Below are 20,528 nucleotides of genomic sequence, written 5' to 3'. Positions count from 1 at the left end.
TTAATTTTGTAAAAAAATGCAATACCTGGGAAGCATAATTAAGTGAACCACAGGGAACTATATCTAACCACTTATGATGGAGCATGATGGAGGATAATGTGACAAAAAGACTATATATAAAATTGGGTCACTTTGCAGTATAGCAGAAATTGACAGAACATTATAAATCAACTATAATAAAAAAATAAAAACTTTAAAAACAAGTGAAGCACAATGAAATGAGGTATACCTGTATATCTTACAAATTTCATTGGCTTGCCTAATTGCTGCTGAGAAGTCTGCTTAGAATCTATTGAGGATGCCTTGTATGTGGTGAGTCTTTTTCTTTAAATGCCTTCAAGAGTCTCTTTTTTCTATCTTTCAAAATTTTGACTATAATACACTTCATTGTGGATTTCTTTCTTTTTAGAGTTTATTGATATTCTTGAACTTGCATATCCAAATGTTTTCTCAGATTTGTTAATTTTAGGCTATTATTTCTTTAAATAATCACATTGCTCCTTTAACTTATCCTTTTGGGACTCCCTTGGTCCACTCAATGGCGTCCCATTAAATCCAATGACTTACTTTTTTTCCTTCATTTTTCTTTTAATCATAGTTGAGAAATTCAAACGACCTGTCTTCAAGTTCACCAATTCTATGTCTACCTCTTTGAAGCTCATGAAGCACACTTGTAGTAAATATTCAATTCACTTATTGCATTTTTTAGCTCCCCAAATTCTGTGCTTTTAAAAAATTATTATCTTTATTGATACTTTTATTTCCTTCATATATCATTTCCTCATTTCCTTTACCATCCATTTTTACCTGAATGCCTACCAAAGAACATTTAAAAAAAAAATTAGTCAGCATTGTTGCCATACAGAATGGTTTGGGTCTTATTTAAAAGGTAGAAGCACATTGTGCCATATTGTAGGGTTTTCTTTAACATGTATGTCACATTGATATTTGATTTTGTTAATACATTCAAAAAAACACAGCATAATTGAGGAATTTAGAACTCAACACTCGAGTGCCAACAGTTGATTAAGGGGGCAGGCATTGTTGAAGCAAAAGAAATGAATGCAGAAAGGTGAGGGATAGGAGAAAATAAGAGTTAAAGAAGGTAGGAAAATGTCAACTACCAAAATGGTTGAAAACACAAGAACAGTGGAGAAATGAAAGCATGAAAAGTGGTGCACATAAGCAGAGGAACTTAGATTAGGAGCACTATTTACTAAGTCTATTTCTAAGTGTCTGAAAGCAGGAGAATATACCAAAAGTGGAAATTAGCCAAGTATAATTGAATTTTCAGAAATAATATTTCATAGGACATGCATCCATCAATTCTCCTACATGAATAGAGATGACAGCTGATTCAATAGAGATTTTAAAATCCCTTTCTAATGTAAAACCTTGTTTTTTTTTTTTTTAGGTATTTCTATATGTAACCTTATACAAACTAGAGGTGGGGATACAATATTTACATTAAATTATCTTTAACAATTAGACTTAAACTATATATACTCTAATAACATATTAATTCATAACTGGGACATGCTTTTGAAGAAATAAAAACCCTAACTATAGTTTTCTTGAATAATAACTTTTTATTTATTAACCCTAACTATATTTTTCTTGAATAATAAGAATTTTTATTTATTAACACAATGGTAATTATCCAGGTGTGTTAAATTCTGTTAAATAGTACTGCATATTGTAAAAATCTGAAAGTGGTAGTAATGTGTATTTGGAGAGTGTTAAAGTTAACACACATTGGGATTACTGTAGTAACTTGATTAGATGGCATGCTACCTATTACCTTAATTATACTGCTTATTGATGTAATGCCAACATTTCTGCTCTCTTATCAACTGAAGTACCTACACCACAATTATTCTATACAATACCTAAAACTGGTATCTTTCCTCATTGGTACAATGCCTTCTGACAGTGTGATAACATGCCTCTGTGAGTTCTGGCAATCTGCCATAGAGCAATGCTATTTGCAAAAGAAGAAATCTTGTCTCTTTGTGTGTCTATGTATACTTTATGCTTGAAAGCGGAAACTCATTTACATACTCCTATGCCAAGCTAATACACTACACTTGCAGGCTGTTTTGAGGTTTGAACATGGAAAAAAAAAAATGGGCAAATATTTCAAGTCATCATTTTTTTTTTTTTAAGTATTTCCTAAACTGGACCTGTTTTTATTTTTTACTTTTGAAAGTTATACCCCCACCAGGTTTGATGGACTCTTTCATCTGACACATGAGAAGGTACTGCCTTCCTCATAATAAACTTGTACCTTTGGGATTCTTATTTTTGAATTTATCACATGTCAATTAATGTGGAAATGTTTGCTCAAGCAAATCTTTCTAATATTTTAAAACTGATAAGTAAAATATAGTCTATAACTCAGATCCCTTTTTCCCTCCATCAGGGAAGTTAGATTTCTTTTCTAAAATTCTTTTTTACTTTTTGAATCACAATAGACAGAAATAGTCATAATAATTTTCCAAATATGTTCTGGAGTTAGGGAAAATGAGGGGGGTTGGGACTAGGGGAGAGAGTCAGGGTGGAGAGAGGGAAGGCTGGAAGGAGGGAAGGTAATTTAAAATAATTTACATAAATAGAACTTAGAATCTTTTCTTAATTACAGGATTGCATATTACTGATACCTAACAGGGGTCCACTTCTGGCAAAATATATGTATTTTTTAATTTCTTAATTTTATTTTTTATTATATTTCAAAATAGAACTTTCAAACATGAATAAGATTAAGGAGAATAACAATCAGTTTTATAAATATATCACCTGAATTTAATTGCTGTTAACATTTTGCCATATTTGCTTCAGTGTTTTTGTCCTAGTGTAATTTAAAGCAAATTCCAGATCATCCTGACTTTACCCCTAAAATTTTAGTACACCTCTTTAAAATATGAGAAAATTTGGTACATACCAGTAACTTTTGTTTACCTATCCAAAAAATAGGTTTAGTTTTTTTTTTCCTTTATTTTAGCTTTTTAGCAACCTCTTCATAGCATTTAAACCCATGACTGTTTTTTCCTCCTAAAAATTTGCCTCTCTCTCTTTCCTAGTTTTTCTCCCTTCTTCTTTCATGGGTACATTTATTTTGGTCTCATTCACATACTCTTTCCTCCCTACTTTCACTTGTGGACACACATTTTAATTATGTGATAAATTTGGGTTTCATCCTCCAACAGCCATTCATTTTATGCCAAGGACTTACTACTACTGGTTGGGGATAGGGGTGGGAGAGAAAGAAGGGGAGTGAATGTCAATGAAGAGTTTTTAGAATATAGCAAATAATATTATGCAATTGTCTTTCCTAAAAACATGCATGTAAAGGATGACTCCACAGAACCACCTGTCCTATCACATTCATCATGCATATGTATTGCCCCAAATATAATATCTTCATAATTCTAAACATCAGTTTTGGTGAAACTTTTGTGGACTATTGTTACCAGGCTTAAACTGCTACTCTGCAAGAAAAGAAATAGAGCAGTCTTCCTGATCGTTCAAAAAGTTGCCATATGCTAGGATGGTAATTTTCCTTATGTCTGAAATATCTGTTCCCATGCTTAAATCAAAGCTTGAAAACCAACAGCCAATGGCTAATTGAAGCTTGATGATATACACCTGAAATCTTAGAATGTGACCTTATTTAGCATGACAATCTTTGCACATGTAATTAAGGTAAGGATCTCAAGATCATCTTGGATTTAAGATGTGCCCTAAATCCAGTAACTGTTGTCCTTATGAGAGAAACACAAAGAGAGTTTTGAGACTCAGAAACACAAAAGAAAGAAGGAAATGTAAAGAGAGGCATAGACTGGATTATGTGGTCAGAAGCCAGAGAACTTCTGGAGGCACCAAAAGCTGAACAAGGCAGTTGAGATTCTCCCAAGAGCTTTAGGCTGGAGCATGGCCCTGCAAACACCTTGAATTCTAACTTCTGGCTTCCAGAACTCTGAAGTAATAAATTACTCTTATTCTAAGCTATCCCATTTGTAATAATTTGTTATAGCAGCCACAGGAAACTAATACACACCTGAAAATACTAAAAAGATTGCTGCAACACAAGTACTGTCAATGTGTACAATACACCTGGTTCATAAAAAAGATAACAGTATAGGAAACAGGAAAAGAATAGAAAATTGCCACACTGCTTGAAAGAATATTTGAAACATCTGTTAGAAATGAAGAACAATTTACTAAGATTGATATGCCTTTAAGGAACAAATGAAATTGTTTTGAAATTGAATTGTGATGTTTATATATATATATATTTCCTAACACAAGGAAGTAATAATAAGTCTTGATGGATTCCCAGGGGAGGAGGAGACTTTCTCTAGGTGCAGTCTCCCCCCTCCTCCAGATAAAACTATTGCAAACCAAGATCAGATGTGATTATTCAAATGGTAAACATCAGCGAGAGAGATATGCCAGGCAGGAAAAGAAACTATTGGGGAAAATTGCTTGTGCTACTAAAGAGAGAAACCTGCTTAGGACATGTTATGTGCCAGAAATGAAACTTAAAAATGAAATACATCTTTAAGCATAACTTAAAATAAATACTTTGTGTTTTTGCTGAAGGACTCTGGAGGAATATTACTGTAACAAATTGCTATATTTAATTCTTGGCTAGCAGCCAGGTGTAGGTCAGACACAAAATGTTTCTATTAAAATAACCACTAGCAAGGAAAAAACAGAACCTCATGTTTAGAGACACACATATGCACATATCCTACTGTATACAATTCTATGGTCATTGTATCATGGAGATCAGACAAGGCAATATGTGACAGAAAGCATCCAGGATCTCTTGACTAGTGAGTGATAACAATGGGGTACCTAAAATGACTGCCACTTCTGTAACAGATATTTCCCCATGAACTATTTACGGCTCTCTTGGACTATAATATTTCTAAGCATTCAGGAGAATTTAGCAGCTTCTGTAGCTCAAGGAATAGAGCCAGACACAGCAGGCTGCTGCCCAGGGAAACCAATGGAATCCAATTCTGGGCAGGTGACCCTGCCTCCCAGCAACCTTCTTCTGATGACATGTGGCAAATCTCTCTCCTGAGGGTTAATGTGTAACAGACATCAGGGGCTAGTTATTGATTAAAAATGGAAATCAGAGTGATTCAAAAGCCACCTTTTCATATCTTTTTTCCCCTTTTTAAACTGAGATGGTTTTGATTTTGTTGAATTAAATTGTATAGGAAGCAATCTGCTGCTGTCACCTACAGTGCTTTTGTTAGATTAATGATTATCAACTGGGTGTAGCCTGGTGTTCGTTAGAGTTATATTAGGTATTACAAATAAAAGAATATTAAGCATTAAAATATATCCTACTGGCATCAATCTCTGTCTTAGTCTAGAAAAGTATCATTTAGCTGACTAACTGATGTTAAGTTTTATATAAAGCTTACCAACGTGTGAGGAAGACATAAAATTCTTAAGAGTTTTTATAACCTCAGAGATAGGCATATTATTGGATGTGGAACTTCTGTGGAATATTGTTACCAAGCTTAAACTGCCATCATGCAAGAAAGGAAATAGGACAGGCTTCTTGGTCATTCATAAAAGTTGCCATACAATAAGATGGCCATTTTGTGGATGTCTGAAATATCGGCTCAGCCCTAATCAAAGTTTGGAATCCAACAGCCAGTGGGCTAGTGGAGGCCTGAAATTGTATTTTGTTTGATCCACACTGTTTTTAGTAACTTGCCAACATCTGAAGTAATCATATGAATTCATCTCCAAATCCCAAATGCTAGCTTCTGATGAGTGAATCAGAAGATCTGCCTCACTCTGGCCCTATACCCACGTGAATACCACTGGCTAGACCTCTATGGTTGTTTACACTTTTAGGAAAAGCACATTATTTTCCCACTTTGCCATCATCCCCTTATGCCTCATCACATCACATATGTTGGTAACTATTCATCCTCTGGCTGGCACGATCTCCCTCAACTTTTTGACTTGTCTATTTAATCTATACAACCTCTAAAACAATACTCTTCTGACTGGAGGACAAGATGGCGGAGGAGTAGGGGGACACGCTCGCCCTCTCCCACAAACACAACAAAAAAAGCACATCTACAGAAGAAATGACTCGCACAGAACAACAACCAATCGCTGGCAGAGGAACCTAAACTCCAATAACGGCAAGAAGTTCGTGACATTATTGGGCAGAACGGGAGAAAAGAGGAGAGTGAGAGAAGGTGAATCCGAGCGGGACGGGCGCTCCCGAAAGGGAACTGCGGAGGAGAAAGGGATCCCGCACCCTGGAAAGTCACCTACCGGGCGAAAGATCAAACGAACTGGAGGAATCTCCAGATGCAGAGAAGAGTGTAGCAGTAAGTTGGAGTACGGAAAAGCCGATCAAGAACCCAACGGACCATCTGAACTACGGGCACAGTCACCAAAAATTGAGACGCCTGGGTGGGGGCTGGGCACCGAATCCTCGGCTCCAGAGGTTAGTCCCCGGGAAAGGGCCGGGGGACGCCTGGGTGGGGGCTGGGCACCGAGACCTCGGCTCCAGAGATTAGTCCCCGGGCTAGGGGGGCGGGGAAGAGCGGAAACTGCTTGGGAGGTCTCTAAACCATTTGACGGGGCAGAGACTGCCTGGGAGACTAGAAAACAAAGCTGTCGCAGAGGAAGGGAGCAATACTCTAGGGGCGGGGAAGTGGAAAGCCGCCTCAGAGGGAACCTGGGAGAAGAGCCTGGTCTGCGCCCGTGCTGGGGAGGGGAGAGAAGAAGGGGTGGGTCCCCATAGAATACCCCCCACGCCACAACAAGCTTACAGGCCCGCTAGCTAGCAGAAAGCTGTGCTTCCCAGTGCATTCCCTCCCCCCACCCCCGCCACCCCCTACGCTCTCTCCGAACCTGGGGCTGCCTGCCATCCAGGAGGGCTGGCCTCAACAATTGCCTGAAGCCTACCACTGCAGGGGCTCTCCCTGCACAGGCCTGCTTGCCCCTTGGAGGGGCTACACTTCCACAGAGCAGCACCAAACACCACCAGCCCCCTAGAAAAGGCCTGCAGCCCAGAAAAGCTAGAACAAGCCTAGCCAGGCCGTGAATAGATCGACCTAATTCTCCGACGGTTTTTCTGAGACGGGCTCCCCCGGGGAGGAGCCTCTTGAGTCTCCAAGGGCCTTGCTACACGCCCAAGACCCCAGGGGGTGCTAAGACCTAGCGGACCAGCTGCATAGGACTGCCAGCTCCAGGCAGGACCCCTGCAGCCCAGAAAAGCTGCAACAAGCCTGGCCGAATTGGGAAAAGATCTCAGGCGGTCTTTCTGAGTCGGGCTGTCCTGGGGAGGAGCCTCTTGAGTCTCCAAGGGCCCTGCTACCCGCCCAAGACCCCAAGGGGTGCTGAGACCTAGTGGACCAGCTGCATAGGACTGCCAGCTCCAGGCAGGACCCCCTGCAGCCCAGAAAAGCTGCAACAAGCCTGGCGGAATCGGGAAAAGATCTCAGACGGTCTTTCTGAGTCGGGCTGTCCTGGGGAGGAGCCTCTTGAGTCTCCAAGGGCCCTGCTACCCGCCCAAGACCCCAGGGGGTGCTGAGACCTAGTGGACCAGCTGCATAGGACTGCCAGCTCCAGGCAGGACCCCCTGCAGCCCAGAAAAGCTGCAACAAGCCTGGCCGAATCTGGAAAAGATCTCAGGCGGTCTTTCTGAGTCGGGCTGTCCTGGGGAGGAGCCTCTTGAGTCTCCAAGGGCCCTGCTACCCGCGCAAGACCCCAGGGGGTGCTGAGACCTAGTGGACCAGCTGCATAGGACTGCCAGCTCCAGGCAGAACCCCCTGCAGCCCAGAAAAGCTGCAACAAGCCTGGCCGAATCGGGAAAAGATCTCAAACGGTCTTTCTGAATCGGGCTGCCCTGGGGAGGAGCCTCTTGAGCCTCCAAGGGCCCTGCTACCCGCCCAAGACCCCAAGGGGTGCTGAGACCTAGTGGACCAGCTGCATAGGACTGCCAGCTCCAGGCAGGACCCCCTGCAGCCCAGAAAAGCTGCAACAAGCCTGGCCGACTTGGGAAAAGATCTCAGACGGTCTTTCTGAGTCAGGCTGTCCTGGGGAGGAGCCTCTTGAGCCTCCAAGGGCGCTGCTACCCGCCCAAGACCCCAGGGGGTGCTGAGACCTAGTGGACCAGCTGCATAGGACTGCCAGCTCCAGGCAGGACCCCCTGCAGCCCAGAAAAGCTGCAACAAGCCTGGCGGAATCGGGAAAAGATCTCAGACGGTCTTTCTGAGTCGGGCTGCCCTGGGGAGGAACCTCTTGAGTCTCCAAGGGCCCTGCTACCCGCCCAAGACCCCTGGGGGTGCTGAGAACCAAGTGAAATCTGCTACCATCGTGGGGTGGACCTCCCAGTCCTGTCTGCCCTCAGGAAGTCCTCCTTTGCTTCAAAGAAACACTGTTAGTCCCATCAACACTCCAGAAAAGCCACACTGCCTCAAAAAAAGATTGACCAACAACGACAGCCCTCAGGAAATATTCCAGGGCAGTGACAAGGCAAACACTACCCGATAACGGAGAGTACAACTCCCTCAGGAGAAAGAAGACAACAAGCAAGATGAAGAAGCTGAGAAACCACCCCCAGTCAAACCAACAGGAGAACTCACCTAAAACAGTCAACAATGAAACTGATCTCTGCAGTCTGACAGACCTGGAGTTCAAAAGAGAAATAGTGAAAATACTGAAGGAATTAAGAGAAGATATGAACAGCAATGCAGATACCCTCAGAAAGGAGCTAGAAAATATAAGGAGGAGCCAAGAAAAACTAGAACATTCATTTGCAGAGATGCAAACTGAACTAGGGGCAGTAAAAACCAGAATGAATAATGCAGAAGAACGAATCAGTGATATGGAAGATAGAATAATGGAAATCACTCAATCTGGTCAACAGACAGAAAACCGAATCAAAAAACTGGAAAGCAATATAAGAGACCTATGGGATAATATAAAACGGGCCAATCTACGCATAATAGGAATTCCAGAAGGAGTAGAAAAAGATAAAGGAATGGAAAATATATTTGAAGAAATTATCGCTGGAAACTTCCCAAATCTAAAGGATACTGGATTCAAGATACAAGAAGCACAGAGGGCCCCAAACAAACTGAACCCAAACAGACCCACACCAAGACACATCATAATAAAAATGGCAAAAGTTAGTGATAAAGAGAGGATCCTAAAGGCAGCAAGAGAAAAACAGAATGTTACCTACAAGGGAACCCCCATAAGAATATCAGCTGATTTCTCTACAGAAACACTACAGGCCAGGAGGGAATGGCAAGAGATATTTAAAGTGCTCAAAGGAAAAAATATGCAACCTAGAATACTTTATCCAGCAAGAATATCATTTAAAATAGAAGGGGAAATAAAAATTTTTCCCAACAAACAAAAACTTAAAGAATACAGCAACACAAAACCCAGGTTAAAGGAAATATTGAAAGGGCTTCTCTAAACCAAAAAGAAAGGAAGGAAAGGGAAGAAAAAAGAAAAGAAAAAAAAAAAAAAAAGAAGAAGAAGAAGAAGAGGAAGAACTAGGACTGAGGAAGATACAATCAGAGAGCAGTCACTCAAATAAGCCAGCATACAGATTTAATCATGAACATGCTTCAAACAAAATAAAATTAAAAAGAAAAAAATAAAAGAGTCATCAAAACCATAAAATGTGGGCAAGGGATGTTAGGAGGTAAATAATCCTTTTTGTTTGTATGTATGTCTCTCTTCTTAATTTTAATATAATAATGAAGTGTTTGAACTTACAGGACCATCAGGCTAAAACACACAATTATGGGAAGGGGTTAGCATACTTAAAAAACAGGGCAACCACAAGCCAAAACCAAATATTGCATTTGCAAAAAATGAAAAAAAAAATACACTCAAGCAGATAATAACAGGAGACCATCCAACCAAAAAAAAAAAAAAAAAAAAAAAAAGAAGAATGGAGAACCATAGAATCAACTGGAACACGAGGATCAAATGGCAATAAATAATCATCTATCAATTATCACCTTAAATGTCAATGGACTGAATGCCCCAATCAAAAGACACAGAATGGCTGAGTGGATAAAACGGCAAAAACCTTCAATATGCTGCCTACAAGAAACTCACCTTAGGACAAAAGATACATATAGATTGAAAGTGAAAGGCTGGGGAAAAGTATTTCATGCCAATAGACATGACAGAAAAGCAGGAGTTGCAACGCTCATATCAGACAAAATAGACTTTAAAACAAAAGACATAAAGAAAGACAAAGAAGGACACTATTTAATGATTAAGGGATCCATCCAAGGAGAGGATGTTACTATCATCAACATATATGCCCCAAACATAGGAGCACCCAGATACATACAACAAATATTAACAGACATAAAGGGAGATATTGATGAGAATACAATCATAGTAGGAGACCTAAATACCCCCCTCACATCAATGGACAGATCCTCTAGACAGAAAACCAATAAAGCAACAGAGATCCTAAAGGAAACAATAGAAAAGTTAGACTTCATTGATATCTTCAGGACACTACATCCAAAAAAATCAGAATACACATTCTTCTCAAATGCTCATGGAACATTCTCAAGAATCGACCACATATTGGGACATAAAGCGAATCTCAATAAATTTAGGAGCATAGAAATTATCTCAAGTATCTTCTCTGACCACAATGCCATGAAATTAGAAATCAACCATGGGAAAAGGAAAGAGAAAAAACCTACTCCATGGAGACTAAACAACATGCTACTAAAAAACCAATGGGTCAATGAGGAAATCAAGAAGGAAATTAAAAACTATCTTGAAACAAATGATAATGAAGACACAACCTCTCAAAATCTATGGGATGCTGCGAAAGCAGTGCTCAGAGGGAAATTTATAGCAATCCAGGCCTTTCTCAAAAAAGAAGAAAGATCCCAAATTGACAACTTAACCCTCCACCTAAATGAATTAGAAAAAGAAGAACAAAGAAGTCCTAAAGTCAGCAGAAGGAAGGAAATTATAAAGATCAAAGAAGAAATCACTAAAATAGAGACTCAAAAAACAATAGAGAAAATTAATAAAACCAAGAGCTGGTTCTTTGAAAAGGTGAACAAAATTGATAAACCCCTGGCCAGACTCACTAAAAAGAGGAGAGAAAGAACCCAAATCACCAAAATTATAAATGAAAAAGGAGAAATCACAACGGATACAGCAGAAATACAAAAAACCATAAGAGAATACTATGAACAACTATATGGCAATAAGTTTGACAATCTGGAAGAAATGGACAATTTTCTAGAATCTTACAGCCTGCCAAAACTGAATCAAGCAGAAACAGACCAACTGAACAGACCAATCACTAGAAATGAAATTGAAGAGGTCATAAAATCACTCCCTACAAATAAAAGTCCAGGACCAGATGGCTTCACAGGTGAATTCTATCAAACATATAAAGAGGAATTGGTGCCCATCCTCCTTAAACTCTTTCAAAAGGTTGAAGAAGAAGGAATACTCCCAAAGACATTCTATGAGGCCACCATCACCCTCATTCCAAAACCAGGCAGAGATACCACCAAAAAAGAAAACTATCGCCCAATATCATTGATGAATATAGATGCAAAACTTCTCAACAAAATCTTAGCCAACCGAATCCAACAACATATCAAAAAAATTATACACCATGACCAGGTTGGGTTCATCCCAGGTTCACAAGGATGGTTCAACATACGCAAATCAATCAACATCATACACCACATTAACAAAAAAAAAGTCAAAAATCATATGATCATCTCAATAGATGCAGAAAAAGCATTTGACAAAGTTCAACATCCATTCATGATCAAGACCCTCGCCAAAGTGGGTATAGAGGGAACATTCCTGAATATAATCAAAGCCATTTATGATAAACCCACAGCAAATATAATCCTCAATGGGGAAAAACTGAAAGCCTTCTCCCTCAAATCTGGAACAAGACAGGGATGCCCACTCTCACCACTGCTCTTCAACATAGTTTTGGAAGTCTTAGCCACAGCAATTAGACAAACAAAAGAAATAAAAGGCATCCATATAGGAAGAGAAGAGATCAAACTGTCACTGTATGCAGATGACATGATTCTATACCTAGAAAACCCTAAGGACTCAACCCCAAAACTCCTTGAACTGATTAATAAATTCAGCAAAGTGGCAGGATATAAGATTAACATTCAGAAGTCAGTTGCATTTCTGTATACCAGCAATGAAGCATTAGAAAAGGAATACAAAAATACGATACCTTTTAAAATTGTACCTCACAAAATCAAATACCTCGGAATACACCTGACCAAGGAGGTAAAGGACCTATATGCTGAGAACTATAAAACCTTAATCAAAGAAATCAAAGAAGATGTAAAGAAATGGAAAGATATTCCATGTTCCTGGATTGGAAAAATCAATATTGTGAAAATGGCCATCCTACCCAAAGCAATCTACAGATTCAATGCAATCCCTATCAAATTACCCAGGACATTTTTCACAGAACTAGAACAAACAATCCAAACATTTATATGGAACAACAAAAGACCCAGAATCGCCAAAGCAATCCTTAGAAACAAAAACCAAGCAGGAGGCATAACTCTCCCAGACTTCAAGAAATACTACAAAGCCACAGTCATCAAAACAGTGTGGTACTGGTATCAAAACAGACAGACAGACCAATGGAACAGAATAGAGAATCTGGAAATTAACCCTGACACCTATGGTCAATTAATCTTTGACAAGGGAGGCAAGAACATCAAATGGGAAAAGGAAAGTCTATTCAGCAAGCATTGCTGGGAAACCTGGACAGCTGTATGCAAAGCAATGAAACTAGAACACACCCTCACACCATGCACAAAAATAAACTCCAAATGGCTGAAAGACTTAAATATACGACAGGACACCATCAAACTCCTAGAAGAAAACATAGGCAAAACACTCTCTGACATCAACATCATGAATATTTTCTCAGGTCAGTCTCCCAAAGCAATAGAAACTAGAGCAAAAATAAACCCATGGGACCTCATCAAACTGAAAAGCTTTTGCACAGCAAAGGAAACCCAAAAGAAAACAAAAAGACAACTTACAGAATGGGAGAAAATAGTTTCAAATGATGCAACTGACAAGGGCTTAATCTCTAGAATATACAAGCAACTTATACAACTCAACAGCAAAAAAGCCAATCAATCAATGGAAAAATGGGCAAAAGACCTGAATAGACATTTCTCCAAGGAAGATATACAGATGGCCAACAAACACATGAAAAAATGCTCAACATCGCTGATTATAAGAGAAATGCAAATCAAAACTACCATGAGATACCACCTCACACCAGTCAGAATGGCCATCATTAATAAATCCACAAATAACAAGTGCTGGAGGGGCTGTGGAGAAAAGGGAACCCTCCTGCACTGTTGGTGGGAATGTAAACTGGTACAGCCACTATGGAGAACAGTTTGGAGATACCTTAGAAATCTATACATAGAACTTCCATATGACCCTGCAATCCCACTCTTGGGCATCTATCCGGACAAAGCTCTACTTAAAAGAGACACATGCACCCGCATGTTCATTGCAGCACTATTCACAATAGCCAGGACATGGAAACAATCCAAATGTCCATCGACAGAGGATTGGATTCGGAAGATGTGGTATATATACACGATGGAATACTACTCAGCCATAAAAAAGGATGACATCATGCCATTTGCAGCAACATGGATGGAACTAGAGAATCTCATACTGAGTGAAATGAGCCAGAAAGACAAAGACAAATACCATATGACATCACTTATAACTGGAATCTAATATCCAGCACAAATGAACATCTCCTCAGAAAAGAAAATCAATCATGGACTTGGAGAAGAGACTTGTGGTTGCCTGATGGGAGGGGGAGGGAGTGGGAGGGATCGGGAGCTTGGGCTTATCAGTCACAACGTAGAATAGATTTACAAGGAGATCCCGCTGAAGAGCATTGAGAACTATGTCTAGATACTCATGTTGCAACAGAAGAAATGGTGGGGGAAAAACTGTAATTGTAATGTATACATGTAAGGATAACCTGACCCCCTTGCTGTACAGTGGGAAAATAAAATTTAAAAAAAAAAAATAAAACAATACTCTTCTAAGGCCTGTTCTAAATGTTCATTCGTGAGTATGTCACCTCCACAAGGCAGTGCTTTTTCAGGCCACGGCATTGTGTTCAGTTGACTAGGTATTCCCAAATCCTAAAGAATACTTTTAAAGGGGTAACTTATGCTCTCAGACAAGTCAAACACCTTTAATTCCAACTTTGAATATTCTCATTAATCTTGTTGATCTCAATAATTCTGACAGAATCAAAAGTGTTAAGTGACATGAAAAGAAACTTGCCTTCTGAAGTGATAATGACAGTCTGATGCCTAGTGGCTTAATGAAGAAGCTGGTTTGGGTGGCCATTCCTAGTATGGGGTCTGGGCCCTCCCCTTAGCCCCTCTACCTCAGCCCTACCAAGCCCTTTCCTATTCCCCTGACAGTAAAGCTTATCTCATTTTAGGGTGGGAAAACACTAGCTGTTTTTGCACATTTTTCCCCCCTATTGAATACAGCTCTTTCTCTCTATTTCCTCTGGATATTTTCTCTTCATCCTTCGCTTCTCAGCATAAACGTTCATTCTGGATCAACACACACATGCCACTCTTCTTCCCAGGTTTAATTGCATTGTCCTGGTTTGTCCTCAAATGCTTGAAGACTGTCTTAATCTACTTAGTTTATGTATCTGTTTAATTTACTATTTCGTATTGTCTCTCAGAAGAATATAAACTCCCTGAGAACACGTATTAACATTTATTAAGCATAGAATAATGTCTGAAGGAATGAGTGAGGGAATGGCATGGTGTATTGTGACCTTGAAGTGGCTCCATGGTAGAAAAGGGGAAGGCAGATTATGAGTTCAGCCTATTCTAGAGTTGTAGATGGATTAAAGCTACAGCTCTTGGAACCACATTAGGTGTACGACCCATTAGACATAGGTAGTTTTTGTCACTCCAAGTGCTGGTCCTTGAACTACTTATTAACGGCCCACCATAAGACATGGAATGTGCACCAAGTGGTAAATCCACGGACTTACTTCCTTCACTGAAAAAGTCCTTTTATGAAAAGAGAAAAGTCCAGTTGAACACAACAGTGTGCCTAATGATGTAATTAATTCCTTTACATCCTAACACAGTGTTATCTCATTACAGACCAGTAACTGCAGACTAACATTTACCCAAAGACAACTTTTTTCGTAGCAATTGTTTACACATAAAAAAAAAAAAAAATCCAATTTTAAAAGAACACTTTAATCAATAAGTAGATCTTAAGCGAGAAAATATCTTTACAATAAGGAAAAGGATATTTGCATGACACTAGGTTTCTTTATGTACTTATGGTACTTTGTGTGGTAATAAGCCCTTCATTGAAAGGGTTGGTAAATTAAAGAGGTTGGGGCAGAAAAGAGAGTGTGAGTAGGAGACACAGGGATGAGAACACACTTAAACACTAAAGAGACCATACTCACTTACAGTAGTAATGAAATGAGAGGAATTGCATTGTAATAATTTTCATAAAATCAGTAATCTTGAAGCTTAAAAAAGTTAGGAGAGCTGAATTTGAAATATATTTCCCATACATACTTTTGATAAAGTAATCAGATGAATCATTTTATCTGTTTTAAGAGTATCAGAGAAGACAATAAAAACCCAAAATCTGTTAATAGAATTAGAACAAAGCTGATCGCATTATTCTTCTTTGGCCATCTCTGACCTCTTAAAGTCACTTGACTGTTTCTATAACTGACTAAATAAGTGCATAAGGGAGGCTTGCATATTTCAATCATGTTCTTTTTCTAACCATGAATATTTTTTTCACTTGGAAAAGTCTTCAAGGTATCCTACTGAAGTGGCACTGTCTTTAAAAAAAGTTTTCTCTCCTTTCCATTTTTTATTTTATCTGATTTTCTAGATAGTTGAGAGCATGTTTCCAACAGGTAAATAATCTCAGAAATTGGAGAACCAGTAGAGAGAAATTAGGGGCTTGGGAAAATAGCTAGGTAGGACATTTCCAAATACAAGTAATAAATGAATGAGGGTACAATCAAAAAGACTTTTCTAAGTCAATTCCTTTTTGAGAAATAGATTATCTGTCTAAGAGAATTCCTCTTTTAACATTAAAAGCCAGCTTCCAGATAGGTCTGATCCATTCATTCACTGGGCACTAAATGGCATTGACGAATTACACTTTCTAATCGCCAGCATGGGCAGTGATAAATCTCTCTGACTTCTGGCTTTGCAAAGAGATTGGATTTGGTGAAGTAGCTGTTACCCCAACCATATCTTTAGAGATGTAAACGTCTAACACTCGCCTTTTGAAATAATACTTGCCCTTTTATTCAGAGTTCTGATAAAACCAGACTCACTGTTTTGATTTTCAGAAAGGTATATTTAATTATGGCCCCTGAGTATACCAGACCTCAGTTGGCCACCTTAAAAAATGCATCCTACTGGTTGCAAAATATCAAAACTATGGATTCTTCAGGACAAATCATATTGATTTGTCAAAAAATAATTAATGAAAGTCTCCCTTTTCTATTTTTCTATTAGTGGTATTTAAATATCTTCAATTCAATCAAGAAGAGAATATAAACACAGTGAATTCCTAGGTATCCTTTCCTTGCCATCTTCAAAGGACCTTTATTGCATGTTTTCTGATTCATTTCATGCCCTGACTTAGGAAAGGGAGAAAATCTACAGTGCCCTAAATGAGACAGTCACTACCCCTTGATTTACAGGAAGATATGAAGTCTCAGACAAAACAATTAAAGCAACACAATTTTCTTCTTGGAGTAGTCAACACTGATAACTGCTGCAAAATATCTGATTGGTTTTCAAGTTCTGCATGCTTTGTCTCTTTTGTGGATTGGTTTTGTGTGTAGTGGCTGAATATGGAATTCAGACCTAGCAGTAGTATGATAAATTGCTATACCAGAGAGTCATTATCTTTCTCCACTGGAACTAATGGGCAATAGCCACAGGAACTCAAAATAACACTCAACCAACCATTGCCATGGTCAAAGTATGCATAGGAAATACAAATTGTTTTCCCTTTATAAAATTAAGATATTATAGAACACCTCGGACATAAGCAGGAATTCCAGCATAACTTTAGGCTTATGGCAAGGTTCAGTTTCAGAAATTTGTATTTCAGGGAGTAGAATTAAAATAGATATTTCTTAATTACATAAGGAAAGGGTCTGTCAGTATTTTTTCTATTTGACACATCCATATTTTTTAAAAATATTAAATATATAGCTCTAGCAGGTGATAAATCCCCATTGGTGTATTTTTTCATATTTAACATTCATACTGTAAAAGCAAAAATTATTTTTGCATTCTTTTCCTATCCTTGAATATATGTATAGTATAGTCTTTGTTTTTATTAGAAAAAGAAAAAAATACCTTTTATATTGTATTCTAGAATTAGATGGGGATGCATATTTTGAATATTCTTAAGAAAAGAAAAGTGCTTCATTAAACAGTGAATTAAATAGTCTCTAGACTTGAGTAGCACCATCAGAGGCAGGTCTGGACTTCTTTCCCATTACACTTCTTAAAGGAGGACACAGTAGGTAAATATGAGAGACAACATTTTGCTCTGGCTGACTGTGAGACTGCCTCTGCTTCTGAGAAGACATTTATTATATTTGCCTTCTCTTACCTCTGAGTGTGTGGATGAGTGAGGGTGGGTGGGTATTAGCTATGTACTTTTGATTTAAAGCATGGTGGATACCAGCAGGCTTGGTTTTATATATGAGTGGCCCCAGCAGGTGATGAATTGTTTTTGACTTTCATCATTTGTCAATAAATAAGAAAATGGAGAGATTTATCTTCTATGTAAAAAAAACTCTGGCAACATTCTCTATCATGTAAAATAAAATTTAATAAAACTGCATTTTAAAAAATGCATGCAATCACTTGCCTAGCTTTTACAGGCTGTAAATTCTAGAACTCTGTCTTTCCCAAGTGGGGAGTAGGAGTTGGGGGGGGTGGATCTACATGTCCAGCATCACTGTAATGACCATTTTGCACAGCTGGTGAAGGGTTCCTGCCATTTGCAGAGCTGAGTGGCCATCTTTGTGTGTGCCTCCCTGTGACCCTTTTATTAAGCACCTAGCTGTGCTCAATAGCGAAATGGATTCTAATTGCTTCACAGCAGGTTAAGTGATTTAACCTGAAGCAAAGCAATACTTTTTCTTTGAAATTGCTACCACCTTCACACTGACTCCCTTCTACCTCAAAAAAAAAAAAAAAGCAAAAAAAAGACCCCACCCTGAAAATACAGAAGCAATACCAAAATTACTCTACTGATTTTTTTCTTTCTAGTCATAAAAATGAGGAACATGTGAAGATTTGTCCAGAGACTAGTAAATGTTAATCGTGGAAAGAGTCTTGGCAACTACCCAGTTCAGTGTGTAATTTTGTAAGTGTAACAATGATTTGTATTTATTTATATGTATTCATTGATAATATAGAGTCTTCCAGGGCTTTGCAGCAGCAAGTGACTAAATTTGAATGGAAGCAAAGCTTTGTTTAAGATAAACACAGGCTAATTATTTTGGATTTCTCTCTTCAAATATATTTTGAGCTTCTTCTAAGTACTAGTCACTGGGATAAATCCCATGGGGTGTGGAGAAATAAACCAGACATGGTGTCTGTCTCAAGAAGCTCACGGTCTCATTAATGTCATGCTAGGGACCAAATGTCTGACTGGCACAGGGGCGGGAGGAAATCATATTAAATATTAATACGTGTCTTATTTTGGATCAATTTGATATTCTCCTAACCTTGAACTTCCAAAGGAATTATCATGTTTAGAAATAGTATTCTTGGGCTCTCTGCTTGGGTTCATGTAATTTTTCCATTTTCCCCTCTGCTTTCTCTTTTCCTAGTATTTGTTTAAAGGAAGCAAAATAAATTGGCAAAGACTTGATGAAAGAAATGGGATTATTTCCTTACTTAGATTCAGGATCGTGTGATGAAGTAAGACTATTCTTTCTCCACTGTGTGTGCCTGTAGAAAATCCTGTCCTTAGTTCAGGTGATGGGAACTTGTCCTCATTTCTTATCCTTTCCTACCATCTGCCACCAAATGAATTTTGTTTTAAATATTCTGAGCACAGTTTTGAATGTATTGGATTAGCAAACCTAGCTACATTTTTTCTTCTCAGAATGAATTCTAGTCTGTATCACTCATAATAGGAAAACATATTACAATTTAATTATAAGTACAGAGATCTTTTATCTTAAAAACAGGCACATTTGAAAATACCATCTACCTCATACAATCACAGTCCTACTACTAAGCTCTGGCTAGAATCCTCCAGTAACACATACCTTGGTACAGCCCACACATGAATTAACTGCTGTATACAATTGTACTGTTTTTGCTTTTCTCCCAAGTCGTTTTCCACTCCTGGCTGATAAGAATCTCTAATGTGCTGTTGTACATGCTCCCCTTCTATATTTAGTCTAAATAAGAAATAACATTTATGTCTATTAGCATCCATAGAAACATTTGTCAATAGCAAGTGAGAGAATGACATAACTTTTTTAAGTACACACATCTGGGAGATTTTCCAAGTTGGGGAATACCCAAATGGGCAAAGATTCTAAGAAACCTATTCATATGCACTATATGTGACAACCATTTCTGGACTTCTTTTATGTTTCCAGCTATTAGATTTGGAAGTGCAAGTGATGAGACAAAACAAAACACTCACATAACCATAAAATAAAATAAAAGGAGATATATAAAAATTCTAATAGGATAGCTATGGTAAACTCAGAGCAAGGGAGAGGTCAAGATCACCTTTTCTTGTTAGTCAACTCATCTCTGAGCCCGGCACATTTCACTCAAGGATAGAAAGAAACTATTACAAACCATTTGGGTTCTACTGCAAAAAGTGATCCTTTTCTATCAAGGACTCTCCAGAAATGCCATCTTGTTCTCTCCATTTACACAATATTAGAGTACACACATAAGTCATTATTTTTAAAATTTCAAATTCTTCTGAGTTTTGGTTTTGCCCTCTGATAAAATATCTTACTATTTTAAGTACAACTCACTACTGATGAACTATTTAGTAAACTTTTTTCCTTGTTAACACAACAAATATCATCTTTGTGTATGTAAGAAAGCAAGATGTTATTTTCAGTTTGGCTTTTAGTCAATACATACTAGAATGCAGAGTCTTCATTTAATTGGTAAATGTTGAACTCTTTTGTCTCATTGCTTCTGAGAGATCTATAGCTTAGACCTTCATTTATTTAACACATTTGATAAATTCTTTAGATAATGTTATTGAAAAATTTCATTTGAGTATAATTTCTTTTACAAACAGAAGTAAATGAAATGGAATTCATTCAGTAAGATTGTTAATAATAATCAAGTGAACTGAAATTGGCATTTTGTCAAGCCAGTCATTCAGAATGAATATGTGCA

The 20,528-nt window shown here is 38.3% G+C and overlaps 1 protein-coding gene across 1 annotated transcript in view; it reads left to right on the top strand.

Annotated features, from left to right (window-relative positions):
* Positions 1–20,528, top strand: part of TENM2 (teneurin transmembrane protein 2) — a 3,459,878-nt gene that overhangs the window by 1,267,923 nt on the left and 2,171,427 nt on the right.

This window comes from Sus scrofa, chromosome 16 (assembly GCF_000003025.6).
Source record: "Sus scrofa isolate TJ Tabasco breed Duroc chromosome 16, Sscrofa11.1, whole genome shotgun sequence".
NCBI classification, from domain to species: Eukaryota; Metazoa; Chordata; class Mammalia; order Artiodactyla; family Suidae; genus Sus; species Sus scrofa.
This window is presented reverse-complemented; position numbering and strand designations above follow the sequence as displayed.